At 35.6% G+C, this 20127-nt stretch overlaps 1 non-coding gene across 1 annotated transcript; it reads left to right on the top strand.

Moving 5' to 3' along the window:
* The first annotated feature begins 8618 nt into the window (after window positions 1-8618).
* Window positions 8619-8725, top strand: LOC121225566 (small nucleolar RNA R71). The gene has a single exon (XR_005923425.1). It is a non-coding gene; the product is annotated as a small nucleolar RNA R71 (small nucleolar RNA).
* The last annotated feature ends 11402 nt before the right edge of the window (window positions 8726-20127 follow it).

The raw sequence follows: 20127 nt of genomic DNA, 5'->3' as shown, positions 1-20127 counted from the left end.
AGCAGGAGCGTAGTAGTGTAGATTGAGCTAAGCACTTGTTCTGATAGTTGAAAGTTTCAAGGACAAAATTTCTTTAAGGGGGTAGAATTGTAATGCTCTAAATTTGTTACTAGAAGTATTGGGCCTTGAGTATGGGTCCGTAAGGAGGTTGTATATAAGAATTTAATTGTGCAGAGAAATGACACAACTAAATTCTGCTTTGGTGGTTAATGGCTTTGAGAAGTGTTGGAGAAATCTTGGGTTCAAACCTGAGCTTTAGCAAAAATTTTGGTTGCAAGTGAATAAAACCCTGGGTGCTTGGATGAGGCTTTTTAAATTATTGTGGTAAATAATGACACAAGAAAGCATGTAGTCTAGTGGTTGTGGCGTTATTAAGGTTGCCAGGGAGCTTGGGTTCAAGTTTTGGCTCTTGCAATTTATTTTGGTTTTTCTTTTAAAGGAACCTGGACTTTGGCCTATAGACCTTATAATTAATTGAGGCTAAAATGGTGATAAAAAGAGCCTTGTGGTGTAGTGGCAAGGTGGCGTGTTGTGTAATTGTGAGGTCTAAGGTTCAAGTCTTGGGATGCGCAATAGGGTATTTATTTTGCTTTTTGAGCTGTGTAGGAGGTGGAGTTGGACTGGAACTCTGTGGTTGAAGTGGTCATATAAAAATAAGGAATTTTCCTAATGGTTGAAAGTAATCCCACATCGAGAAGCTAAAGTGAGAATTGGTGAGAAGCTGGCTTTAAATAGAGCGAACAAGATGAGTTGGTGATCACTGGTTTGAGGAGGGATTATTTCATACTTGCTTAACCAAGGTTGGTGATCGTGGACTTCGACGCGTTCTCATTAAGAGGTGTGTATTCACGCCCTTCTTTGTTGGAAGTCGGCAAAAGTCGAAAAGCCAAAACTTCGGCATTTGAGGCCTCACGAGCGTACGATCACTCGTAGGGTAAACCGATCCCACGAAATGTGGGCATACGTCGAGGAGGGCCACCATGAGCGATCTCATGGGCCTGGACCGCAATGGGCTGTATTGGCCCAATAGGCTCGTGGGCCCGCGTGGGTAAACTTCACTGTTAAGTGGGACGTAGGTAGACTTGTCATGTCGCGCACACGACTTAGGTAGTTCTGGGCCACGTTGGGCCTAGATGGGTCGTGTGGGCCTAATGGGCTCGTGGCCCCACACGAATTAAATCTGAAATTTGTAATAATTATTACACTGGGCTATGTAGGTCACATAGCCGTATCTAAATTTGGGCTAAATGGGCCACATGAGGGTGTGGACCCACTTGGGCTGAGTAATGGGCCTTAGGCCCATTTGCATCGTTATGCCTGTTTAGGTTACTTAAGTTACTCGAGTCGACGGTGGATCTTCTATTGGGTCGTTAAGACCCTAATATTTGTAAAATTACGAAAATACCCTTATGTGTAAAATGACCATAATGCCCTTGTAGGGTAAAATGACCATTATACCCCTGTATGGTAGAATGATGATTATGCCCTTATGTTCCGTATGACTGATGTGCTTATGATTTACAGATATGATTGTACTGAGTATGACTTTGCATACACATATTATTTATGACATGACATATTGCATGGGGTTGGGTTATTATTGACGGAGGAAGTGTAAGGCCAGTAGCCGTTCTGTACAAGGCTTTCAGCCCTTCTGCGATACTTATGGATTATAGCTGTTCTGTTAACTGGCAGTGTTGCTGTGATATTTATGGCCCTTAACCGTCCTGACTACGGCGTTGAGCCATCCTGTGTACGGCATTGAGCCATCCTGTTGACTTTGTGCCGTAACTGTTGCTAAGCTTGGTGTGTTGGCTAGGTAGGTCGATTTTATCCCCACATGGTGTGTTGGTTGGTACGGGTGGTGTTTTGGTTGGACTGGGCTGGGAATCTGTCAGTATATCTGCATCTGATACTGATTTTGTACTGGGCTTAGGCCCACCTGATTCTGTTAATGGGCTAGGCCCAACTGTTACTAATTTTGAGAATGGGCTAGGCCCAATTGATTCTGATGAGGGCTAAGACCCAAGTGAAATTGTACTGGGCTTTGGCCCGCACACATTGTTCTGCTACTGTAATGGGCTCCAGCCCAGACTGATTTTGAATTCTGTCTGTTTACTAACTGTTTTAGTTTAGGAGGGGATTACAGACTGAATTTTCATAAACTCACCCTGTTTATTAACTGTGTAGGTAATCCCCAGCATTAGGAGGATCGATGCTCCGAAGGACTCGAAGGTGGCCACACAACTTCTTTTGTTTTTGACTTTCTTTAAGTTATCTATTTACAAGTACTTATATTTGATCTAGGTTGTAACAAGTCCTCTTTTAATTGCTGGAGTGGAACAGGTTTTCTTTCCCAAAACAATAACTTTTTTTCAAAATATCACGTTTTCGCAAAACGTTAAATTAAGCTTCCAAAACAAATAAAGTGTTAAAGGTAAATAATGTTTACAAGAGAATGAATTTTAATGAACCAAGGGAAACTGAGGTTTTCACAAGTTTGAAAATGGCTAGAGGTTTTAAATAGTGAGAAGGGTTTTTAATGTGAACATGGTTTTCGAAAAACACTTCAATGTGACACGCCAGATTTCCGCCATAGCGTCTAGGCTGGGTTTGGGGTGTTACACCGTGTGTCTCACATAGTCTGGTCACACGCCCGTGTGCTAGGCCGTGTGGACTTAAGAATGAGCCTTTCACACTTTACTAGCTAACCCTGCAAATTTCAAACCACAACCAATACAAATACCAATACTAAACCAATCCAAACACATTTTATATATTATCCAATACTTGACTTAAAACACTTTTCATGTATCATTATCAATTATCAATTTACTTATTTCACTATTACAATCACAATGCAAAATAACACACTTAAGACATCCTAGGTGCATGCCATTATCAACAATTAACATGTTTTTCCTTATTGAGTTCGGGATCGCCTAAGATGCTGATTTAACAGTCTGGCCTTAACCTAACCTGCGCACGGAAACAAACCGTACACTGAGTATGAAGTTAGTGGTATTTCTATAAACCGATACTTAAGTCAATAATAAATCATATACCAATGAACTTTGAGATTTCAATCTAATAATCTTAATAATTCAATCATTTGTTTTAAGTTTATAATACTGAGGTCTTAACTTATTAATCAATTTCAATGTGATGTGAACAAATCGTGATAAGTTTTAAATTTATAATTGACCGTTCTTGAAAACTAACTGTTATCATGACAAAGGCAAGCGCACCTTATCAAACAGTAGTATAGCTTATGACAAGACTGGGATGTCGAACCCAAAGGAACTAAAAGTACTAGTATTAACTTTCTTTTTATTATCTAGCCTAAAAATAAGTGGTTGTTTTATCTAAACTAATTACTAAACTAAGTATGCACAGAAAGTGGATTGGGGAAATAACTTTTAGGAAAACTGAATGATTTGGACAATACCTAAGGAAAAATCCACCTAGACTTCACTTGTTATTAACTCTAAATTAGACGATTTATTCATTTGACTTGATCCATAAAAATCCCTAATTTATATTATTATCTCTCTCGAGACTAACAACGTCTAATCCTAGGTTGATTAATTGAAATCTCTTTCCAATTAAAACCCCTAGTGTTGCATTGACTCGATTTATGGATTCCCTTATTAAGTTTCACCTTAATCCGGCAAAATTATGTCCTATCTCTAGGCGTGCAATCAACTCCGCTTAATTATGTTAGATCTACTCTTAGACAAGGACTTTTGCTCCTTTGAATAAGCACATCAAAACTTGAATAAATATCCTGGAATATCAAAGCAAGAATTAAGAACACATAATTAAGAACAAATCAAATATTTATCATATAATTCAGATAATAATAACAAGATCCGTCTTAGGTTTCACTCCCTTTAGGTATTTAGGGGATTTAGTTCATATTTATGAAAGAAAACACCTCAAAAGAATAATGATAACAAAACATAAAGAAAACCCAAGAACTCTTGAAGGGAATTGAAGGGAGATATTCAGTCTTGAAGGTGAATCTGACTTCTGAGATGGATCAATCGGTTTCCTTCGAGTAATTCCTCGCCTCCTACTCCTTGTGTCTTATTCTAGGTACCTCCTGGGGTATTTATATAGGCTTTGGAATGCTTCAAAGCCTTCAAGAGTGGACTTTTCCAAATAGGACTAGACTTGGGCTCGACAGGCACACGCCCGTGTGCAAGTGCTTCAACCCATGCTCGAGTCTGTTGAATAGACACGGGTGTGTGAACTACCCGTGTGAGGAAGTCCAGGCTGTGTTGATTTCCCATGTTAACCCATTTTCTCCCTTTTTGGCCCGTTTCTCGCTCTCTTTACTCTCCTATGCTCACCTAAGTATAAAACATGAAATTAAAGGATTAGGATCATCGAATTCCACAAATCTGATGATAATTCATCCAAAAATATGCTAAGCATGGGATAAAAAATATGTATAAATTACGACTTATCAAATACCCCCACACTTAAGCGTTTGCTTGTCCTCAAGCAAAATCCTCATCACACAATCAAAATAAATTCTTCTCAACTTATAATTCTCATCAATAGTATCTCAAAATAATTGATAAGTAATCATACATTGAAAATTCAACTTGAAGAACATCAAAGTTTCAAATATTCCAAGTTGAGCATTTTATCACTAAAACATAGGTGTCTCCCCTCATCTAAGTAATCACTTTTGATTCAAAATATCACAGAGTTTCACATCCTCACTAAAGATTCACTCAAATCACTCGAGGAGTTTAAAGACAAAAAACTTAGCACTTAACAGTCAATATGAAAAGTTATTACCATAGGCTTGCGTGAAAATCAAATCTCCACCAGTATATATTGAGATGATTCATCAATCAAAAGGTCTTTTAGAGGGTTGTAATGTGACTTTAGTTAGGGGGTGTGGTCACAAGCTGAAAGAAAAGGTTAGAATCGAGATTGAATTGAAAATTTACCTAACTAGAAAAACACTACAATTACAATCCTAATTAGAAGATCTTAGAATTGAGCTTTTCTTCATGGGATATGGAAATAAATATTTAAGCTCAAAAAGTTACTACTAATATGTTTTGTTTTGTTTTGTTTTTTTTAGACCAAATCACGTAACATAGGCTAGCTATCAAAAATAACACATAGCTAAGCAATTTATTCAAATCAAATCTCGACAAAAATAGGGATCAAATTAATTTACGGGATTTCAACAATAATGGGTTATGGGTTAATATTGAGGTTAGATCAATGAATGGGCTGTTGGGCTCAAGGGGGTTTACTAAGGGTTAATTATGAAGGTAGGCTTTTATGGAATGAGTGGGTTAAACCTAAGTGCCTTTATCATCTTGACATATCAAATCAAAGGTGTGGTCTTGACATGCATAATCAAGCAAGTTCTAGAATAACAATTCATTATTGATGCCCTCATAACAGTAAAAGTAAGCATGAAAGAAATAATATATGCTCTAAAGGCTCAAGATCTCACAAAAATTATGGCTTTTTGATGTTAAACCTGTGAATTTCAACTCAAGATAATACCTAAACTTGGGGGAACAACCTAAAAATTTTACTTATCAAAAATCAACTTATCATGCTTGATTCTCTAATTCCTTAAAGTTTAAACAATCAATGCATAAAAGCCTATGTTTTAATTCAAGATTTATCAATTAAAATCATAAATTAATCAAAATTCATTCTAATAATGATATGAGTGATTCACGTGAGAATAAGACAAAATTCAGAGATTTTTCTAATAAAGATATAAATGACCCCCCACACTTAAGATGTACATTGTCCTCCATGTACAAAGATATATAATAGCGATATAAATATCATATCGAAAGAGAGGAAGAGAAGTGAAACTGCCCTAAAATTGTGGATGAAATCCTTAGCTAGAGCGAGAATTGGAGATAAAGCTGAAGGAAAGGCATGATTTTGAAGGATAAATGAGAATACACCACTGTGAAGGAGAATTAAGGGAATAATTCGATGATTACTATAAAGATAGGTATAGTTTAAAAATATAAAACATGAGTCTTCAAAACTAAATAGAAATAAAAGTAAAGAAAATAAAAATAAAACAAGTTTAAAAGAGGCATGTCGTGTCGCCCAACACTGGTCTCACACGGTCGTGTGGCTCGTGTCCAGCCCTTGTTTATCGCGAAATTAGGAATCGCCACACAGACTGAGGACACACCTGTGTGTATAAGCCATGTGGTCACAAGGTCGTATCGCACGATCGTGCGCGATGTGGTTTGCTTTTCCAACGCCCATGTATAAATGCGCAAGCCCATGTTCTTTTGACAGTCTCGAGCATGGGTGGTGGCACGGGCGTGTCGTACGGCCGTGTTAATTTCTCAGTTTCAACCACGGCTTCTAAACACGGGCTGTCGCATGCCTGTGTTGTTTTGACAATTTTGTCCACGGCCATGTCGCACAATCGTGGCCACGTATCGAGTCCCGTGTTGGGGAACACTTTCACTCTATTTTCACATGGCCGTCTCGCACGGCTGTGTCACCGCCCGTGGTATGAGCACGGCCTAAGGCAAGCCCATGTACTTGGTCGTGTGGTTTTTGAAAAACCTGTTTTCAAGTACTTAGTTAGTGAAAAACCGTTAGTGGTCGGGTTGCCTCCCGAGGAGCACTTATTAATAGTCTAAGCTCGACTTACCTCAATTTTGTGTGATTACAGTGGATTGAGGAGTTGAAACTCCTCACCTCTGCTATCAATTTTATCAAAATAAGGTCTGAGTCGAGTATTATTTACCTTAAAAGTTCCGAACACAGTATGTGTTACCTCGACTGTACCATGTGGGAAGATGTCCATTACCGTGAAGGGAGTTGCTCTGTCCGTATTGTTCTTTAGAGTAGCAATTCGGGGGTCATTTTCATCTAACAATACTTTGTCTTCAACTTTAATTTACTTCATTCTATCCCTATCTTCATTATGGTTTCGCTTCGATTTTTCGTGCGTTTTTGGTTTTTCCTTGACAGTTGCACGCCATTCATCTAATTCTTCGATCTCTAGCCTTCGTTCTTCATAGATGGGTCCCTTGTTGTTACTTGAACAAGGCTCATTTATGCTCATCGAACGTGTTTCCTGCAAAGAAGGTTGCACCACATGATTAGTATTAGTATAATTTCGAGCTTGAAGAGTGATTGTTTCATCACCTACACGAAGTGTGAGTTCACCTGTACCAACATCAATTATAGTTCTAGCAGTTGCTAAAAAATGCCTTCCTAAAATTAAAGGCACGTCACTATCCTCTTCTATGTCTAGAACAACAAAATCGATTGGGAATATAAATTTGTCAATTTTAACGAGTACATCTTCAATAATGCCCCTAGGAAATCTAATTGTTTTATTTGCTAACTGAATGCTCATCCTAGTTTGTTTGGGTTTCCCAAGACCTAGTTGTTTAAACATTTTTTAGGGCATGACATTAATACTAGCCCCTAAATCAGCCAAAGACTAATTAAACAAGGAATCGTAAAACTCCCTGGATCTTTCAATTTGTTGGCCAGCTTATTCTGTAGAATGGCTAAGCAAACCACATTCATCTCCACATACGACGCCTAATCTAACTTCCGCTTATTTGCTAAAAGCTCCTTTAAAAATTTAACTGTGTTTGGCATCTACAAAAGAGCTTCAATAAATGGTAAGTTAATATACAGTTTCTTTAATAGTTTAAAGAATTTACCAAGTTGTTCATCTATACGGTCTTTCCGTGTCGCCTGGGGTATGGCACACGAGGTTTGTACTCTCTACTTACCGATTTTTGCTCATTGTAGTCCGTCTCACCTTTACCTTTACTTACCATAATTCCTTGCCTCGGTTCTGGTTCAGGTTCAACTAACCCCTCCTTATCTTGAATGGTAATCGCATTGAGATGTTCCCTTGGGTTAGATTTAGTGTTACTCGGTAGGCTACCTTGTGGTCATTCAAAAATTAGTTTAGCGAGCTGTCCTATCTGAGTTTCAAGCCCTTGGATCAATGCTTGTTGATTCTTAAGTGCTGTTTTGGTATTCTGAAAGTGAGTTTCTGACACCGAGATAAACTTCGTTAGCATCTCCTCAAGGTTCGACTTCTTTTCCTGTTGGTAAGGTGGTTATTGAAAACCCGAAGGATGTTATGGCCTTTAATTCCCTTGACTACCCCACGAGAAGTTGGAATGGTTCCTTCAACCTGCATTATAAGTATTACTGTATGAGTTATTTTGAGGTCTAGAATTATTGTTACCCATATATTGAACTTGTTCCTCCTTGGTGTTGGGGTTGAAGGATTGATATTCTGTGTATACTCCTCCTCCATTTGAATCGCACCTCATCACTGGATGTACCTGAGTAGAACCACATAAAACGTCAATCTTATTATTTAAAAGTTCTACCTGGTTAGATAGCATAGTAACCGCATCGAGATCGAAAACTCTGGCTTCTTTTGTCGGCTTTGTTCTATGACTTGCCACTGATAGTTATTCAGTGAAATCTATTCAATAAATTCTTAAGCCACTTCAGGTGTTTTGTTATTGATAGTCCCACCAGCAGCTACGTCGATAAGTTGCCTTGTTGAGAGGTTCACACCGTTGTAAAACGTTTGAACCTGCAACCATAAAGGTAACCCATGGTGAGGGCACCTTCTCAATAGATCCTTGTATCTCTCTCATGCATCATAGAGTGTTTCTAAATCCATATGCACAAAATAAGAGATATCATTCCTTAATTTAGCTATTTTAGCCGGTGGAAAATATTTAAGTAAGAATTTTTTAGTCATTTGTTTCCATGTAGTGATTGACCCTCATGGTAACGAGTTCAACCACTGTTTAGCTTTGTTCCTTAACGAAAAGGGAAATAATCGAAGGCAAATGGCATCATCAGAAACGCCATTGATTTTAAAAGTGTCACAAAACTCTAGAAAATTTGCTAAGTGAGTGTTTGGATCCTCATCCTGCAAACCATCAAACTGAACAAATTGTTGTATCATTTGAGTCGTGTTAGGTTTCAGTTCAAAGTTATTTGCAGCAACAGTAGGCCTAACTATACTTGATTCAGTTCCTGTTAAAGTAGGTTTAGCATAATCATATATAGTGCGTGGAGCAGGATTCTTATTTACTGGATCAGCAGCAATCGCAGGAGGTAGTGGATTTTCTTAATTTTCAGCCATCTCCTCGGTTGTGGTGAAAATATCATCCTCTTGCTCTTTCTCTATGTATCTTAGGCTTCGCCTTATTTCTCTTCGGTTTCTGTGAGCTGTGCGATTGATCTCACTATCAAAGAGTAATGGTCCCGACGGGTTTCTTCTAGTCATAAACTATAAAAACCTACTGAAGGAAATAAAAGAAATTTTAGTAATATAAACGAAATTTAAATTGCAATAAAATAAATGGCTAAAGTAATAAAAATTAAGTGTTCCTAATATCTTAGTTCCCCAGCAACGGCGCCAAAAACTTGATGTCAACAAATCGTGATAAGTTTTAAATTTATAATTGACCGTCCTTGAAAACTAACTACTATCACAACAAAGGCAAGCGCACCTTATCGAACAGTAGTATAGCTTATAGCAAGACCGGGATGTCGAACCCAAAGGAACTAAAAGTACTAGTATTAACTTTCTTTTTATTATCTAGCTTAAAAATAAGGGGTTGTTTTATCTAAACTAATTACTAAACTAAGTATGCACAGAAAGTGAATTGGGGAAATAACTGTTAGGAAAACTGAATGATTTGGACAATACTTAAGGAAAAATCCACTTAGACTTCACTTGTTATTGATTATGAATTAGACGATTTATTCATTTGACTTGATCCGTAGAAATCCCTAATTTATATTATTATCTCTCTTGAGACTAACAGTGTCTAACCCTAGGTTGATTAATTGAAATCTCTTTCTAATTAAAACCCCTAGTGTTGCATTAACTCAATTTATGGATTCCCTTATTAGATTTCACCCTAATCCAGCAAAATTATATCACCCTATCTGTAACACCCTGATTTTGGGCCAAGTCGGACAGTGGTTTTGGGACCACAAATCCGATGATGAAAATTTAATTTTTTATTATATTTTTATGGTCTACGATTTCACGAAATAATTTCGTAAAAATTTTGTTTGAAAATTTTGACGTTTGGGCATTTAATTTAGTCAAAAGGTCTAAATCGTAAAAAGTGCAAAAGTTGAGTTCTACATACTAGAGGTGTCCAATTGTTATGAAATTTTAAATTCAGGGTCATTAAATGGTAATTAGACCATTGGTTAATTGCTGGACAAAAATAGACATGAAATGAGTGCAACAAAATATTTTTTAAGTTAGGGGTATTTTGCTAAACTAATAATTAAAAGAATTAAAAAGGGAAATAAGCCAAATTAGCAATCATCTTCTTCATTCAACTGTTTCTACCAGTAGCAGCCATGGTTACGGTTTGTTCAAACTCCCAAGCTCGATTGTAAGTGCTCCCTAGCCCCGTTTTTAAAGTTCTTTACATTTTTGAAATCTCGGTAACTTGGTTAAGCTTATTCTAGCACTAATGTAGCCTAGGGTTTATATTTGGAAAAATACCCATAGGTGAAATGTGTTTATTTCAATGTTTCATGGTAGAATATGAAGCTTGAAATTGTGTTAAACAACTTTTACTAAGCGATTTTACGTGAAAACGAGTAAAATAACATAATCGGTAAAAATACCGAATGTTCATAAGTACATGTTAGAGTGCGAATTTGATGTTACTATAGAAGGAAAAAATGATCATCATGTCATAAAACATAAGGAAATAGGATGAAGTTTAATTTACGAGTCTAGGGGAAAATGTAATTTTGACAAAGTTTAGGGGTAAAATTGTAATTTTACAAAAATATGATTTTGGGTTAATTTGAGTAATGTGAGTCCTAATTAGGCTATATTTGAAATGATAGAGCAAGGAAAAATCAAAATTCAGGCTAAAATCGGAAAATATCAAGTTGTGGACAAAATGGTAAAAATGGCCATTTTCGCATACGAGGTAAGTTCATATGATTTTTTTTATAATGCAATGTGTAATGTAACGCCCCAATTTTCGGGAATTCTGTGAATGTTGGCATAGGTTTAATTATGTTAGTGGGCCTCTAGAAGGCCCAAGCTTAAGATAGAACCCGGCAATTTTAGTTAATTTTTTTGTTTCATAAGAAAAAGGGGGTGAAATTATGAAATAGGACCTATGTGAAAATGTTTGAAAATGCTATAGGCTAAATTGAAGTGGCCAAATAAATAGGAGTGCAAAATAGGAGGATTTGCATGACAAACCTCCCATTTTACATGAAGTGGCCAGCCATCATGTTGTTGTAGACAAAATGTGCACTTGATATCCATAATTTATGGTACAAATTGATACAAATTGATAATGGGTTAGGTAAATGTTCCATGATAATGGGTTAGGTAAATGTTTCATGATAATGGGTTAGGTAAATGTTCCATGATAATGAGTTAGGTAAATGTTCCATGATGGGAATTTCATGTCTTTTGTATTAAAGAATTAAATGGATGAAATATGAAATTTTATTAAAAAAAAGGGGTGAAAAGAACAAAGTTTTGTCCATCTTTGTTCATCATAGCCTAAAGTTAGAGAAGAGAAAGGAGAGGAGAAAGCTCTTGAATGTTCGGTCACTTGGGGAAGAAAATTGAAGGTAAGTTCATGGTAGTTTGCTTTTATCTTGATGTTCATGAGTTCTTCTTGATTCTACCTTAGCTCTTTAAGCATATTTTGGTTTTTGGTTGTGTTGTGAGCATTTAGTCATGAATTAAAATGAAGGAAATGGTTGTTGTTTCATGTTCTTTTGATGAAAAATGGAAGATAGGTGAAGTTGAGCCAAACAAATGAGCATGCATGTGCCTTAGATACTAACGGAAAAAATCGGCTAACATGTTGTGCTTTAAAATGATGAAATGGAGATTACACTTAAGTAAAATCATAGATATGTGATGATTGATTGGTGATATACATGTTTAAATAACATGCATGCAAGTTATGTGTGAAAGAGTGAATTTGGTAATAAATCTGCTTGGGACTACAGCAGTAACGTGACTTTGGAAAATCACCATAAATTGTGGGAGATGAATTAGAAGTTGAATAAATTATTTAATTAAAGCTTGTTGAGTCTAGTTTCAAATGAAATAAACGAGAAAATATTTTGAATTCTTTACAATGAGAAATTTGATTCGTAATGAAGAGTGGTCAGATTAGTCAAACAGTGAAACATGGGAAACTTTAAGATAAATATGGTATTGATTGGCCATACCAAAAATTCTGAAAATTTTATGGATAGAAGATATATGAGTCTATTTTTAGGGAATATTAACGGCACTTGATTTGGAGTTTCGTATCTCCAGTTATAAATATTTAGTGACTGTTGCTCAGGAAGACAACTTGCAGTGAAATTATGATTATGTGGTAAACACTGACAAAAATTTGTTAATGAGTTGCTTATTGATTTCTTATAAGCTTACTCTGATCTGTAGGTGTGGCTGGCCGAATATTGTAAGGGGTTAATACGTAGTTCGTATTTGAATAGTTAGATTAACGTGTTAGTAATCCAATTGTAGGCGGTTCGTGTGTGGATCTCGTCAGCATATCGTCGCAAACAGGTGTGTAACTGACACCCTCTCATAGACTAGATTGGCAAAAGCCGAAAAGCCGAAATGCCGAAAAGTCGGTATTTTGGGAATTTGCGAGTGTGCGAATGCTCGTAAGATAGTTGGGTTTGTATATTTGATAATCTAAAGTAATAAACTGCAGTACGCGCGATTTCGTACATTTTGATAATTTGGGCTTAATGGGCCAAAGATCGGGTTCATGGGCCAACGGGCCCAATTCGGTAAGTTTGCGCGGTAAGTGTTCTGATAGTACGTAAATTGTTAGGATATGCATGAAAACTCTAAAAGTAGCTAAATTACTATAATACCCCTATATTTGGAAAATTACTGTTATACCCCTAGGTGCAAAATTACCGCTATACCCCTAGGGTTAATTTTGACTGAAAAGCATGACGATCTGATTCTGTATGATGTATGCCATGATTATATATCTGTTGGATGGGGACATGGGTTATATTATGGAGGAGGCGTCTTGGTGGCTATGCCACAATTATCTGATCTGGTGGCTCTGCCACATATATCTGTTCTGGTGGCTATGCCACGATTATCTGTTCTGGTGGCTATGCCACGATTATCTGATCTGGTGGCTCTGCCACATATATCTATTCTGGTGGCTATGCCACAAATATCTGATCTGGTGGCTCTGCCACAGATATCTGTTCTGGTGGCTCTGCCACAATATCTGTATCTGGTGACTTCGTCACAATATCTGGCAGCCTCACTGCGATTTCTGTGGTGTGTAGCGGTTGGGTGGGTCAAGTAGTCTCCCCACATGGTGTAAGGCTGGTACAGGGGTGTTATGGATGAATCTGGGTTGGGTTTCTGCATAAACATGTAATATCTGTTCTGTTCTGTTATGGGCCTATAGGCTTTATTCTGAATTCTGTTCTAGGCTAAGGCCAACTTATTCTATTTCTGTGGTTTGAGCTGATATAGGCTATGGTTGGGTTAATTTACACACTGAATTTCCCCAAACTCACCCCTTTTATTTTCATCCACGCAGGTAATCCCCAACCATAGTGGGCTTGGAACTGTGAGGGAATTCGGAGTGGCCACCCATTCTGAAAGTTTGTTTTGCTTCTGGTGAACTGGACATCCTATTATTTACGTTGAGGTTTGGGTTTTTAAATGTAATAAGGCCGCTTAATTATTTTTGATGGTTTTAATATGTATTACTAAGATAGGTATTACTTATTTTAACTGTTGAAATTGGATAGCTTTAGGGCACGTTTAAAAAAAAACAACAATTGATTTCAAAATAACACGACAACAAGAAAAGCTTCCGCAATGAAAGTATTTTCCAAAATTAATCACTTTTCCTAAAAATGACTTAATCAAATCGGTTTCCTAGAAATATACATGACATTAAGGTGTGGTAATGGCGGTGTGCATGTCTAGGATTGGATCCGAAGGGAGCTTGGTACTTAAGTAGTCCGATAGACTCACCTCCTCTTTTCCGGTTTCCTACCTGGTGCACAGCTTCCATTCACTTAACCTATAATGAAATTATCTTTTAAAACACTAAGTAGGTTTTTCTGGATCAACAATATAAAATATTTTGAACGCTTTGATGTGGCATGTCGGATCCGGCCATAACGTCTGGGCCGGGTTTGGGGTGTTTCATGTAATTTAATGTTACTGCCTTAATATTAAATGAGATGTAAGTTCAGGTGTAAATGTAGTGACATAATTGTCATTTTAAGTAATTTAATGTTATTTATATGATATGATGATTATTATCATGAAATATTATGCTTTGTGGATTATTATTTAGTAATATGCAAATTATGTGAGCTACTTGATAAATATGAAATACTATCAAGTATCGGTTCCGACATTCCGTGGAAGACAGCAAAGATGTGTGATTGAGGAAAATCCTATTTGAACCTTAGGAATAGATTAGGATACAAGTGACATGTCATTAGGATATTTGAGTTCCGAACTCGTTGAGTTGAGTACGAGTTCGTGAGATGTAACTAGGCATCCGAACTCGTTTTGAGTCCGAGTTCACTTATGGATGCGCACACCTGAGCTCATTGAGTTGAGTTTGAGTTCACTTATAGATGGGTTACATGGTAGCTTGGCTACACATATATTCCGCAGGCTATTGAGTTTGTCTAGCTGTGGGCATGACACTTATGTGCATGCATTCCGTGTATCCGATTATATTCCGAGTGTTCAACGGATAATTTTTCAAAGTATTTGGTGAGTATATTTTTGAGTTATGTTACAATTTGTACAGGTATGTACACTAAACTTATGTGTGATGCCTTGACATGTGATGATATATGATGTATATAGTATTTGGTGAATATTATGAAAATGACATGATTTGGAATAAGTCCTTGATACTTGATGACATTGAGATTATGAATTTATGCTTATGAAGCATAATTCTGTGTTCTTACCATTATTAATGAAATTATATTGTATGGATTTGGTGAATAATAGTAATGAATGAGAAAATTTAGCCTTGGAAGTGTTGGGTTACTGCAGTGGTGCAACTTTGGAAATTCACCATAAATTTTGGAAATTGAATTAGGGGCTGAATAAAATATGAGTTAAAGATCAATGAGTCTAGTTTCACATGGAAGAAACGGTATATGCAATCAAAATTTCTATTATGAGATATTTAAATTTTTCTGAGATAGAGTCTGAATGACTTCGTGATCCCCTATTCCGATTTGAGAAAATAATTAAAAAGTATATAAAAATAATTATGGGTTGTAATTTATATTATTAAAATCCTTAATGAGTCTATTCTCTAGAAAGATAGATGAGAGAATTATCAGAATTCTGTACTATGAGAAAAATAATTTTTAGTGAAGAGAGGTCAGAACTATGAAGCTATCATTTTTGGGAGAATTAATTCAAATATTAGAAATATAAAGTGAGTGGCATGTATAGGAAGTTGGTTTGTGATATGTATTATTATTATGACTTTGACCATATGTATCGGTCTACATTGAGTCATCGTATATGATCATGAGATGTGGTCCTTATCCATTATGGTTTGTAAGTTTAATTAATCATGCCATGTCCTATGTTTTGATGTGATGATATAGTTAGCTTTGTTTGTTATGCATGATTGGTAATACATCAGGTAAGTTAAATGCAGGCCAGTGGATCATGAATTAAATGGAAATGAGTAATGTTTCCTTGAATATGGATGTTCAATGGACGAATTGGTAACTACATTATGATGGTATAAAATGAGAGTAAGATTTAGCATGTCTAGTTCTAGTTAGTGTAAGAATGTATATTATATACAGGATGGTAAGCAAATATGTTTAAAGTGAATGACATGTTATTGCATGATTATGGATGTGTAAGTGCTCATTTATGCCACATTATATGTCTTTAAATATGAGCCTATGCATGTGTTCGAAAAGTTTTGAATTAAATGAAATTGTATGGCCCGATTTTAGTCTATGTGTATGGTTAAGTCTAGTAATGCCTCGTACACTGTTCCGGCCTTGGATACGGGTAAGGGGTGTTACACTATCTCTAGGCGTGCAATCAACTCCGCTTAATTATGTTATATCTACTCTTAGACAGTGACTTTTGCTCCTCTGAATTAGCACATCAAAACTTGAATTAATATCCTGGAATATCAAAGCAAGAATTAAGAACACATAATTAAGAACAAATCAAATATTTATCATATAATTTAGATAATAATAACAAGATCAGTCTTAGGTTTCGTTCCCCTTAGGTATTTAGGGGTTTTAGTTCATATTTATGAAAGAAAACATCTCAAAAGAATAATGATAACAAAACATAAAGAAAACTCAAGAACTCTTGAAGGGTGATCTTCAGTCTTGAAGGTGAATCCGGCTTCTGAAATGGATCAATCGGCTTCCTTCGAGCAATTCCTTGCGTCCTACTCCGTGTGTCTCCTTCTAGGTACCTCCTGGGGTGTTTATATAGGCTTTAGAATGCTTCAAAACCCTCAAGAGTGGTCTTTTCTGAATAGGACTAGATTTGGGCTCGACAGGGACACGCCTGTGTGCAAGTGCTTCAACCCGTGTTCGAGTCTGTTGAATAGACACGAGCGTGTGAACTACTCGTCTGAGGAAGTCCAGGCTGTGTTGATTTCCCACGTTTACCCATTTTCTCCATTTTTGGCCCGTTTCTCACTCTTTTTACTCTTCTATGCTCACCTAAGTATAAAATATGAAATTAAAGGATTAGGAGCATCGAATTCCACAAATCTGATGATAATTCATCCAAAAATATGGTAAGCATGTGATAAAAAATATGTATAAATTACGACTTATCACAATGAAATATATATACAGTTTCAATTTTTGTTCAATATCAATCAATTTTTCATTATCATCCAACCAATATTCAGTATCATTTAGACATTTAGTAACTGTCCAATATTCAGTAACAATCAACTGATCTTTATTGTTCAGTAATAGTTAGTCATCAATAATAATCAGTTATTCAGTAACAGTCATTGATTCAGTAGCGGTCAATTTTCAGTACCTTTATTTACCCCTATTAACATGACTCGGACCTGGTCGGATACGCAGATCCAACCCACACACCGGGATAGCACACAGTGTTTCATCAGCCGAAGCCGGAATACACCGTGTCAGTAACGGTAACAGTAACAATAACAGTAGCAGTACGGTACACAGATTACCTCATCGGAATGAATCTGGAATAGTAACAGTAACAGTAAGATACGAAGTACCTCTTCGGAACAAATCCGGAATAGTAACAGTAAGGCGACACTTATAGTGTCTCATCGACACAAAGTCGGAATATCCCTGAACACTTTCAATCCTATGGCATGCCAACTATATTCGACTTAGCCCGATACTATTAATAGGGTATTTAACAAATTTTTGATTTTCAATCAATATGTATATATTTCCTCAATTAATCACATAATTTAATAAATCAATACAATTCAATATAATTCAATTCACTTTTCATTAACATATAATTAAATTCCACAATAAACACTTATTCATAATTATTTACCATAACATTCATTCAAAATATAACAATTAATAATAAAATTCACTCTTTAATTCCAATCAATATTTATTCCTATTCAAATATTTACCTTTAAATACTTACTATACTTATCAAGTAAATAATTCAACAATTAAGTATTAAGTTCAGATTATAGAAATGCAAACTGTAATTTCTGAGCTATCTCTCATCGGCTTTGTCTTTTCCTTGCCTACCCGAGATTTTTTGGCACAACGCTAGCTAGAAAATCAATTAAATATTATCAATACATTACCATTCAAATTTCATGTTGAATATTTCAATTTCTATCCAACTTTTGCCCAAATTCCAATTTAGTCCCTAAACCAAGACTAACTTTTATTTTTCACATTTAACTCAATATTTTAATTCAATTTTCACTTTAAACTAATTTCAACTATTTAATTTCATCATAAATCCATAAATCCATAATTTTGTAATTCTTTCAATTTAGTCCTTACTATTCAAAACTTATGATTTACTTTACAATTCAATCCTTATTTCACTTCTAACTTGAATTTCCATCAATTTAGCCCTTAATTCATCATTTTATTCATCATGAACAATATCTAGAAATCTAATAATTTTCAAAATATCCATTTAATTTCATCAAAACCTTGTTTCAAGGCTTCCAGAACATCAAAATTAAGTAAAAAGGGCTAAAATGACTTACCTATTAAAGTTTGAAGCTTCCAAACCCTAATTATCCCTTTTCTTTTTCTTTCCCCTTTTCTTCCTTCTTGTCCCGTTTGCTATTCTGTTTCTTTCTCTTTTGTTTCCTTTCTTTCTTTTATTTCATTTACTATATATATATAATAACTTAATAATATACTTATATAATAAGTAAATATACATGTATTTTACAAATGTATATATATTAATATATTACTTTTAATTTATTTATCACATAAAATCTTATAATATAATTATTTAATTAATAAATATCTTTTTTTAATAATAAATATCTATTAATAATTAAATACATATATTACAAATGTATGTATTTTTATTTATACACTTGTATCAAATCATTGCCATACACTTGTCTTTATTTAATTTATTCATAATATAATATAAATTTAATAATAAAAATCATAATAATAAATTAATCAACTAATCTAAGAAAAATCTTAGATTTTTCATTCATTGCCGCCTCAATTAATACGTTAGGCATAATTGTCTATTTGGTCTTTTTTATTTTTTTAATCTATAATTAAACTTTCACACTTCATTCAATTTAGTCCTTTTTCCTAATCATTCTTAATTAAGTTAAATTCATTTAATTAAACTCTAATTAACCACTCATTTTACTTCGTAAATATTTTTAATAAATATTTACGAATCCATTTTTCAGAAACGGAGACCCGAGAATTCATTTTCGACAACAGTAAAATTTGGGTCATTACAAAGATTCCAAATGGAAATATGCTTATGTTCATGAAAAGGTGATATGAATCAAAAGATGTATTTTCTTATGAAATGGTTTATCATGTGGTTGATGTAACACCCCTTTCCTGTATTCGACGCCGGAATAGGGTATAAGGTATTATCGGACTTAAACTCAAACAAACATACATTTTTGAGTCATGAATTTCCACTCAAATTTAAAATTTTCATTCACATGCATATCGTCCCTTATAAAGGCCCACGAGGCCCAAAACATACATTGGGTGTGGTTTAGGACTAAACCGAGAACTTTGGAAACACTTGGAAGACTTAGAAAAATTTCCGTGAAAACAAGGTCATGCAGGGGACACATGGTCGGAACACACGCCTATAAGGCAGACCGTGTGTCACACACGGCTTAGACACATGCCCGTGTGTCTACCCGTGTGGACAACTTTGAGGCTATTTTCCAAGCCAATTTCCATCCTTATGCGCATACACATACATGACTTCAAAGGCAATCAACATGGTATAATCAAACACTTAAACATACACAAACAAGACATTATCATGATCCTTTCATCTTTACTAATACATGCATGACTTCATACTTTGTCAAGCCAAATTTATAAGTTTGCATGCACTAAGTGTAACACCCTGAATTTGGGCCTAGAAGTTTTGGGCCTTGAGCATGGAAGCAGTTGAAGGCAGCTTATAATATTTTGTTGTGCATGTAAATTTTGTTAATGAAGGCTTGTTTTAGTGGTTAAGTGTGCTGAGAAGTGTTGGAGAAGTCCTAGGTTCAAACCTAGACTCCAGTAAAAATTTTAGTTTAAGGCGAATCAAACCCTGGGTGTAGTAGGTAGGCCTTAAGAATATTGTTGGAGAAATTGTGCCACAAAAAGCCTTATAGTCTAGTGGCAAAGTAGCGCCACATAAGAGGCAGGAAGGTGGCGTCATAGAGTTGGCAAGGAGGTCCAGGGTTCGAAACTCATGGCAATCAAAGAGCATTTATTTTGCTAACAGGGGGCGGCAAGAGTTGGTGGTTAATTTAAACTCTGATGATATAGGGATACCACATCGGGAAGCTAACATAAGAGTGGATGCGAAGC

Source organism: Gossypium hirsutum, chromosome A03 (genome assembly GCF_007990345.1).
Source record: "Gossypium hirsutum isolate 1008001.06 chromosome A03, Gossypium_hirsutum_v2.1, whole genome shotgun sequence".
Lineage (NCBI taxonomy): Eukaryota > Viridiplantae > Streptophyta > Magnoliopsida > Malvales > Malvaceae > Gossypium > Gossypium hirsutum.
This window is presented reverse-complemented; position numbering and strand designations above follow the sequence as displayed.